This window comes from Phyllostomus discolor, chromosome 9, assembly GCF_004126475.2.
Source record: "Phyllostomus discolor isolate MPI-MPIP mPhyDis1 chromosome 9, mPhyDis1.pri.v3, whole genome shotgun sequence".
Lineage (NCBI taxonomy): Eukaryota > Metazoa > Chordata > Mammalia > Chiroptera > Phyllostomidae > Phyllostomus > Phyllostomus discolor.
In genome coordinates, this window is record NC_040911.2 from 11,772,519 (window position 1) to 11,782,670 (window position 10,152).

Below are 10,152 nucleotides of genomic sequence, written 5' to 3' on the forward strand. Positions count from 1 at the left end.
CTTGCCCACCCGGGGCCATTTCAGCCACTTCCTGGGAGGAAGTTGGTCTGCTGACACGTGTTCACCCTACTGGTGAGGGTGATTTCCTATGCACCTTAGCACAGGTCAGGAACATTTTCGGAGAACCCCTTTGAAATGAGGGCTCCAGGAGCCTCTTTGCCCTGCTGGCATGCGTGTGGACTGGGGTAACCTTACTGATTAGCCATCCTTCCCTACTTGGTCAGGCTAACCATGCACCTACCTGAGAGCCAGCAATTCCGTTCCCGGTATTCACCCCGTAGTTAGTAGTCATGTGGAAAACAGTACCAGGATCAGCTGTGTTTCGGGCACGCCCCACTGGAAACCCACTTTTGCCTGACCCCGTATTTGACCCTCAAGAATGCGCTGTGCATGGCCGGGGTTCAGAGCAGTCAGCATTGTGGCATCACCCACCCCTTCTGTGTGCATGAGATTTCCCACGGCAGGAGGGACAGGGTTATTTTTGGCCCCTCAGACTTGTGGTTAGAAAGGAGCCGTCCCAGGAGGAAAGGTCTAGCGTGGCTTCACCCCGAGTGCCGAGTGTCTAGATTTGTTCTGGGAAATGTACCTCCTTCTCTGCAGAGAGACCAGCCACCCTCTGGGCTCAGTGGGCCGTGAACTGTTCTTCCTCAGCGCATGGACGACTAGGGCCTGGGGCCTCTTGCACTGTGCTCTGCCCAGTGGGTGGAGGCAGACCCCCCCCCAACTCAGCAGTGCCACAGGGCCCCCACTTGTGACTTCCTGTCCCTTCTGCTGGACCTGCCATAGAGGAAGTTGAGGCCCAGGCAGAAGGTGGGAGGGTTGTAGATGGTTCTGCTGAACACCCAGTAAGAACGGTGAAAATGAAAGTATTCATGATAACGATGATTTTGAGGATCATTTAAAACTCACATGAGGTTACTCAAAACTAATTCTGTTAGAAGATACACTTGTAGCCACAGGTTCCTACCAACACCAGTACTATTTTTTTAGTTTTAATTTTGCATCTCTTCGCATCCTTTAAAAATTCATTTTTGTGGGCACTTGGAGGACAACAGCTCACAGTAAAATCTTACTTGCCCTTCTTGATGCTTCTTTGTGTTCTGGGAAGTCCCAAATCACTGGGTGGCAACTCCATGGAGTTCCATGCCTATGCCCGGGGTGGAGTTAAAACTGTGGGCCAGTGTGGCGCTGGGGGCCTGGCCCACCTTGCAGATTGCTGTGCATAGTGGCACTGGGGGCGTGCACAGCCAGGAGGAGGCCGAGTCGCTGGGAGGCGCTGGGGAGGCGCACTACTTCCACAAAGCTGACTTGGAGCTGGATGAGGTGGAGGGCTTCCCGGGGGGGATGAGGCAGACTCTGGCCCGCAGAGTCCATGAGTTGTGACTGAAGACGAGAACAAATGCACAGACTACGGCATCCTGCGGAGAAAAAGGGAAGGTATGGTCCTCTTTCAAAATGAGAGTCCTGTGGCCACTTCTCTCAAGGGGAGAGCGCCTTGGCCACTCTCTCAAGGGGAAATTGCGCGCCAACCTTTGCCTGGACAGGCTTTTATTGTTTTTCTCAGGTCTTACATCAAAGAAGGATTTGTTATCTATTACATAGAATATTGTTGTCTACATTTTAGGTACAATCGAGGAAATGAAAATAACATGCAAAAGGGAAAGGCGGTGAGCTGATTAGCTCTGTCCTTGGGAAACTTTACACGGGCTTTGGAAATTACCTTGAAGATAAGCAATAAACATCTACTGTTTCAGACCAGGGCGAGGGATTTTTAGCAAGAGCAAGCCATCACAATCTGTATGCATTTTCTGGGCCTGGTTCCCACGGGAAAACCCGGTTTGAGGGTCTGGCTCCTGCCCACCACATCGCTTCTGTAGGTTTTCCATATAGAACTGAGCCACATTTGCCAGATTGAAACAAACTGGTTCCCTACAGAGCTCATGGCAAACAAGCCTGATACAGTTGTGGATGACAGGAATCTTCCCCAGGTGAGCCAGCAGCTGAAGGCCTGTTCCGCCACTCCCCGAGGGATGATGGGGCCACTCTGAAGAAAGTGCAGGGTGAGAGCCACCGCACTGAGGACAGGTGAGGATGACGCGGACAGTGTGGAGGACATGGACATCACAGCTGCGAATGATGGGGCAGCTATCGAGAGGGTCTGCCCCCAGCCTGGACCCTCTGGCCCAGACTCCAGGTTCTTAAGGAAGAGGATATAGTGGAGGATGGCTGGACCATCGCCTGGACAAAGAAACAAGTGGGGGCTGGAAATGGTTTGGACCTTTGTTGGCTAGTTGTTTTGAGATGTTTTTGGAGGCTTGTGGACCTTTGGACTGGCTATCCCATCTCCACCTTCCCCCTACTCCCCTGTCTAGCTTTCCCCAGGGAAAGAAGAGCCCCTAGGGTCCTCGGTCTTGGGGCTGTGGGACCTGGTTCACCACGCCCCCTTGGGCCATAAGTTACGATGTGAATGGTGAATGATGAGGCCTGGCTTCCTAGCACAGTGGCATGGGTGCAGTCAGTGGGAAGAGAGAAGGATGAGTGGGTGTGGCCGTGGCTGAAGGAGCAGAATGCTGTTGGACGGGGGGCAGGTGGATTTATGAAGGGAGAGGGCCGGCAGCGCCGTTACTTCTGCTGGGTCAGGAATAGCGAGATGGACATGCAGCTGGAAGAGAGATTCTTTGGTGACATGAATGAAAGTAGCTGTGATACCTCCTCTACTTCCGGGCTGCCTGTACACACCCGCCCCCCACCAACACCACACAGCAGCAGCACCTCTAAACCCCTGTCCAGAAATTGGAACCTCCCAGGGACACTCCCTTCCGGCAGCCCAGCCCCCAGCCTGGGTTCCTGCAGGAAGTCTAAGACCTTGGCAAGGTGATGAGCCTGGGGAACCTGCGTTTTGTTTTTTTTGTTTCTTCCAAACTCTTTAACCATTTCTATCTAGTCCCCGGATGAAGCTTAAGACCTGGGTAAATAATACCTTAATGTTTAGTCTGTTGTGTGACCTGTTATAAGTAACCTTGGAGTCTTCCTTCTGGGAGCTGAGGTTCATAGCTCAGTGAGGGAGCCAGTCTGGACCCACCCTTGCAGTCCGGCCCTTCGGACAAGCGAACAGGCGAATGGAGCCCCGCAGCACTCTGAGTGTCCATAAGCCTGAAATCAACTATATTTTTCTTTAAAAAACCACAACAAAATGCAATCCAGCTCTGAGCACTCCACTCACAGCTGTAAGCCTATTTTGTGGAGGTGTTGGAACAGTTTAATGTTACTCCTAATCTTTACTGCTGCTTAGTAGTTACAACTTCCTGTTGAGAGAACATAGGGGTAGGTGCCCCGGTCTGCATTCCCACCAACAGTGCACTAGGGTTCCCTTTTTTCCACATCCTCACCAGCACTTCTTGTTTGTTGATTTATTAATGGTGGCCATTCTGACGGGTGTGAGGGGATACCTCATTGTGGGTTTAATTTGCATTTCTCTGATGGCTAGTGATGTTGAGCATTTTTTCATATGTCTATGGACCCTCAGTATATCCTCCTTGGAGAAGTGTCTATTCAAGTTCTCTGCCCACTTTTTAATTGGATTGTTTGACTTCCTAGTGTTGAACTGTGTAAGTTCTTTACATATTTTGGAGATTAAACCCTTGTCTAATGTATCATTAGCAAATATGTTCTTCTATACAGTGGGTTCCCTTTTTATTTTGATGACAGTTTCTTTTTTAAAATTATTATTTATTATTATTATTTATTATTATTATTATTTTAGAGAGAGGGGACGGGAAGGAAAAAGACAGGGAGAGAAACACCAATGTGTTGTCGCCTCTCGCGTGTTCCCCACACTGGGGACCTGGCCCACAGCCCAGCCACATACCCTGATTGGGAATTGAACTAGCAACCCTTTGGTTCTCAGGCTGGCACTCAATCCACTGAGCCATACCAGCCAGGGCTATGATACCAGCCAGGGCTATGAAAACATCTTAGTCTCTCTTTCTGATAGTTCATTATTGATATATAAAAATGCCATCAATTTCTGAATATTGACTTTGTATCCCACTAATTTGCCTAATTCATTTACTAGGTGAAGAAGTTTTTTGTGGAGCCAATAAGTCTCCATGTACAATATCATGTTGCCTGTGAACAATGACAGTTTTACTTCCTCCTTTCCAATTTGGATGCCTTTTATTTTTCTTGTCTGAGTGCTGTGGCTAGGAGTTCCAGTACTGTGTTGACTAGAAGTGGTAAAAGCAGACATCCTTGTCTTGTTCCTGATCTCAGTGGGAAAGCTTTTAGTTTTGCCCATTCTGTATGATGTCAGCATTAGGTCTCTCCTATATAGCCTTTATTATGGTGGGGAAAGCTCCCTCTATTCCCACTTTGCCAAGTGTTTTTATCATAAATTGGTGTTGGATTTTATTAAATGTTTCTTCTGCATCTATTGATATGATCATGTGATTTCTGTCTTTCATTTTGTATGTGTGATATATCACATTTATTGATTTGCAAATATTGTACCATCTTTGCATTCCTGGAATAGATTCCATTTGATCGTGGATGAGGAAGTATGATCTTTTTAATGTATTGCTGGATCCAGTTTGCTAATATTTTGTTGAGGGTTTTAGTATCTATGTTCATCAGGGATATTGGCCTGTAATTTTTTTTCTCTGTTGTGTCTTTACCTGGTTTTAAAATTAGGACAATACTGGCCTCATAAAAAGAGTTTGGAAGTCTTCCCTCTTCTTGAATTTTTTGGAATAGTTTGAGAGGGACTTAGTTTTTCTTTGAATGATTGGTAAAATCCATCTTGAAGCTATCTAGTGCAGGACTTTGGTTTGCTGGGAGGTTTTTGATTACTGCTTCAATTTCAGTAGTTGTTATGGGAATATTAAGGTTTTCTGCTGGTGATGGGTAAGGTTAAAAGTATTTATGATAAGGGGTGGGGGACGCCCCCTTCTCACCCTCCCCTGCATCCACAGGGTATAAGAATACACGGAAGAGTAAGAAGCCTGCACCATCAGGGAATGATGCACAGGAGGTCTGATTTCAAAAAGATCCTGTCTTCCATTCTCCGTTAGGAGGTGGCCTGTTGTCTGAGGCTGCCCGAGGGCTAACAGAAGCTTGCCTCTGGAATGTCACTGGGTCTGTCTGAAGTGCAGTTAGTGCTCCCCACGGGACAGAGACCTCAGACTGCACTGAGCTTACACAGCACACGGTACACACAGTGTTGTGCCTGATCTGGGAAACAGAACTTGTTAAATTTGCCTTCACTTCCCTTAAAATTGGGCAAACAGCCCTGGCTGATGTGGTTCAGTGGATTGAGCACCAGACTGTGCACTGAAAGGTCACCAGTTCTATTCCCAGTCATGGCACATGCTGGGGTGGTGGGCCAGGTCCTGCCTGGTTGGGGGTGTGTGAGAGGCAACCAACTGATGCTTCTCTCTCACATCAGTGTTTCTCTCTCTTTCTCCCTCCCTTCCCCTCTCTCTGAAAATAAATAAGTAAAATCTTTAAAAACTAAATAAAATTTGGCAGACAGTTTTGGGGAAGTAGGTAACTGTTACCCACTTCAAAGCCTCTGGGTGCCTGTTGTTAGCTACTATAAAGAACTGAAATGTTGTGGATGTCCTCAGACTTGGTTCACGATCATTTTTATGAATAATCTTTTCATGGTAGACCAAGCAAGTTTAGTCATCTACTAGTAACAGCTGTGTCATCAAAGCTAATGGCTGAGTAAGGCCGTATGACTTGGTATTCAAGTGCCATGACATGGTTCCCTCCTTTCCCTGGGGAATCCATGTGTAATAAGCACTTTCATGTACTTTTAGGCGGGCTTTAGAGTGGATGGTTCTGGGCTCAAATCCTCACTCCATTACTGTGTTACCTAAGGCAGGTTACTTAACTCCTGACTCTCCTGACTCGGCTCGGAGAGCCGAGCCTTAAACATTGTTTTAATTAAATTTATTGGGTAACATTAACAACATGATATCAGTCCCATGTGTACAACTTTATAATATGACATCTGAATACTCTACTCTGTGTTCACCACCCCAAGTCTAATCTCTTTTTGTCACTATGTTTTAACCACCTTTACCCTCTTTGCCTTCCCTCACCCACCCCCTTCCTGTCTGATAGCCATCATTCTCAGACTTCCTTTTTACAACGGTAGCTATCTTTAACAGCACCACCGTAAAGCCTACTTTTTCTCCATCTCCCCCCACAACCTCAGCCCTTACCTGTGCCAACTCTTCCAAATGCCTTCATTATACAGCTCGGTGTTTTACAAGTCTAGCTAGACACTAGACTCTCTAGGAGAGCTTTAAAGTGTAGAAATCATAGCAGATTACAAAAATGGTGGCAATATTTCACTGTGGCAATGTGATTGTGCAGCATTTCCATTAAAAGGTGGAGCCTCTTTCCACTCCTGCATCTGTGAATGTGGGCTGGACCTATTACGGTTTTCTTTGGTCAATAGGATACAGCTGAAGTGACTCCCCAGTTCCATGCTTAGGCTTCAAGGGCTGTCCAAACAAAAGCCAGTCCCAAGGCATGTGTGGAGCTGACTCCAGGTGTACCAGTGAGCCCAGCCCAGACCAGGAGGACCAGGTGAGACCAGTCCAAATTGACAGCCAACAGGATTGTGAGCTATAACAAGGTTGTTTCTTTTTTTTTTTAAAGAGATGTGCCCATTTATTTATTTTTAAGATTTTATTTACTTATTTTTAGAGAGAGAAGGGAAGGAGATAGAGAGAGAGAAACATCAATGTGCGGTTGCTGGGGGTTATGGCCTGCAACCCAGGCATGTACCCTGGCTGGGAATCGAACCTAGGACACTTTGGTTCCCAGCCCACGCTCAATCCACTGAGCTACGCCAGCCAGGGCACAAGGTTGTTTCTTTTAAGCTACTATGTTTTAGAGAGGGGTTACACAGCACAAGCTAACTAATACATAAATCTGATAGGTTTGGATAGGACAGGAGTGTTGGTATGTTTTAAAAGCTCTCTGGGTGATTCTAGTGTATAATTGGAATTGAAAACCACTGTCTAGATAAAGGCACCTAAGGCTGGGTCGTAGGTGGGACTTTCACTTTCATGCTCGGGGATATTTAAGTTTAAGTAGACCAAAGTGTACTTAATGGAAGGCCTTTCATGCTAGGGGATATTTAAGTTTAAAATGAATAAAAGAACACTTTAATGTATTAATTTATAGAAAATAATAAGCTAAGCCCTGGCTGGTGTGGCTTAGTGGATTGGACACCGGCCTGTGAATGGAAGGTCGTGGGTTCAATTCCTGATCAGGGCACATGCCTGGGTTGCAGGTCAGGTCCTCAGTTGGGGACATGCAATAGGCAACCAATCAGTGTTTCTCTTGTACATTGATGTTTCATTTCCCTCTCTTTCTCCCTGCCCTCTCTCTAAAAATAAATGAAATCTTTAAAAAGAAAAAAGAGAAAAGTACTTTTTTTAAAAAGAGAGAGAAAACAATAAGCCAAGAAGCAACCTATACTAAACATTAAAATATCTTTAAAATCTTTTGACAAAAGACAGAAGGGACTTTGGATATAATCTGTAGATATAAGCTTTTGCAACCTAACCTTATTGGAGAAACTGAAGCCCCCAAAATTCAATGACCTGCTCGAAGCCATGTAACTAATTCGTGGCAGAGCCTAGAATCCAAATGAGGTCTCCTAGTGCCAAATTTGTTTGTTTTCTCAATTCTTCTATATGGTGACAATAATGTGGTCCTTTTTTTTGACTTAACACACATGGGCTCCTGTGAAATCTGGACAAGGATGATGTTAGGGTAATTTGTCTCTGAAGTTTTAATGGGTTAAGAATAAGGCAGTCTTACAGAGACAACCCTAACAGTTTGTGGTGGCTAACATGCATGACAGATTTGTTCATTATAAAGTGTGCCTTGTATCCTGGCAGGGGTAAGAAGTTGCAGTCCTACTAAGCAGAGCAACTTGGCTGTTCTTTATAAAACCACCGTGGGTCACAGTAGTGGGGGAAGACACTTAGTCCTTTCCATGAAAAGAGAAAAAAGCCAGCTGAGCCATGGTCAATGAATGAAAGCAGTTTATTTGACATTAATTGCAGAATTTACAGCACTACCATTTAATGATAGGAATAAAAATAGGAAGAATCCAGTGTAAGCAATGTTGCAGACAAAGCATCAGGGCGGGAAATGAGCAAACTGAAAACGCAATTAACATTCAACGAAATCTTCCAAAGGACTGGGAGTTTATCAGGCGGTGGGCAGCCCCTTGCTAACGGCGTGTGCTCCTCATTCCCGCCAGGATTTCAGGGTAGCCACTGAACATACACCCTGTTGACCATCCCTGGAAAATCTTTCAGCACCGTCTGACTTCACATGTCTGAGACAGGGCAAAATCCGGGTTATAATATGCTTTGGTAATTTAGCTCAGGGTGAAAAGAAAATAAGAATGTGGATTAACTAGGGGTTTCTTTCTTTCTTTCTTTTTTTTTCAAAACAAGAAGGAATGCCCATTGGAGGGGTGTGTTTTCCTGATTTTAAATAGGAGAGGTAATGTTAAAGGGATTGACTATAAAAATGAAAGTTTAAAGTTCCTCCCCCCACTATCATTTTCTTGGAAATAGTATCTGTAAAAGCAAGGAGCCAGAACCAGAGATGTGCACGTGACCCTTTGATGTCCTGTCCCCTCGGAATCTGGAAAGAGACCTATGAAAGGTAGCTGGGTTTCTACAAAGCTTTGGGTTTCTGGAAGGACTGACCTAGAAGCCACTTGGAGAACATGGCCTGTCACAGGGAAGGTTAACCACTGTGTAGCCATTTCCCCCACGGCTTAAAAAGTCCCTTCTTTCCATTTTATAGCTTTAAATAGAGCTGGGGCAAATTCTTCTCTCTTTCCCTCTTCCTCCCTTTCCTCATTTGAGTCACCTTAAAAACCATAAGGTCACCAACAGATTGGAAGAAAGGGTCCAAGCCCCACAGGCCAGCATGTTAAAAGAAAAGGACTGACTTGATCCAGAGAACAAAAAAATCAATGAAAGAAAAGATACTGGAACGTGCTCTCGCTCCTGGGGGAGGATGGCCTCTCTAGTGAGAATTCCTCAACCAAGAAAGAACCTATACCATTCCTGTACTAATAAAATGTTCACTTGGGTAAAAAGATCACATAGGAAGGATGAAAAAAAAATGGCCAGGTTCTTTCTCCGTAGTCTAGAAAAACACCTTCTTGGAGGAAAGCAAAGGCTGAAGAAGAAAACTAATTGAGACATTGGTCAATCCCTTATTATCTCTGCCCATGAAATTCTCTGGCATCCCAGCTCAGGGGAGAAGAGACTGCAGTGCTGTAGGATTGAGAAGGGAAAATAAGATTTGGTGGTTGGAGATACGGATTGGAAGAGGAACCAGCCCCAAGATCATGCCTGTACCATCTCGGTCTCTGCCCACCCAACTTAGATGGTGTCAGTCTTCTTACTTCAGGAATTCCAGTTTGCCAGGTGTCTTACAACCTGTCATGGTAAGAACTTCCCTGGTACCATTTAGACTAGTGTAAACAACACAGTAAAGAAAGAAAGTAATTTAGCTTCAAGAAGTATGTGTTAATGATATAATTACCTAACCAATAGTCTTTGAATTCTTAACTTTTCTTACTACTGTAGCAGGTTCCCTGTCATAATCTGAAGGGGAAAAAAACCCCAACCTGTCCTAGACAGTATATGGATGCTTAAGCTAAATGCCAAATTGAGACAAAGCAAGGAAAATGGAGGGGAAAACCCCCAAGTTCTATAGCTTTTGAATAGGTCTTTCAAGCAGAGATAAAGTAGGCATTGATGGGCTATTTTCTTGGCTCGGTACCTGTGGTTCGTTCAGCCTGTCCCCTAAGCGAGATGCAGAGCATGGGCAGCATGCATGGCTCCGGAGAGAGCGGCCAGGCATGAGAGGCAGTGGGGTCTCCTCTTCCTGCTTGTGTTTCCCCAGACCAAAGACCTGGGAATCGCTAAAATGTAAGTTAGAAACTAAACAACAGAAAAACCCATCCATCCCTTTCTTTGTTTTCCAAAGAGTCATCTGCACAAACTATGGGTGGAACAGCTAAACCAGGGTGCAGAGGAAGCGTGATAAGGGAGACTTGATTTGAAAGAACCTTCCCTTTGGGCCACGGGGATCTGG

The 10,152-nt window shown here is 45.4% G+C and overlaps 1 pseudogene; it reads left to right on the plus strand.

Moving 5' to 3' along the window:
• Positions 1-1,143: 1,143 nt before the first annotated feature.
• LOC114505963 lies at positions 1,144-2,603 on the plus strand (annotated as a pseudogene).
• Positions 2,604-10,152: the final 7,549 nt, after the last annotated feature.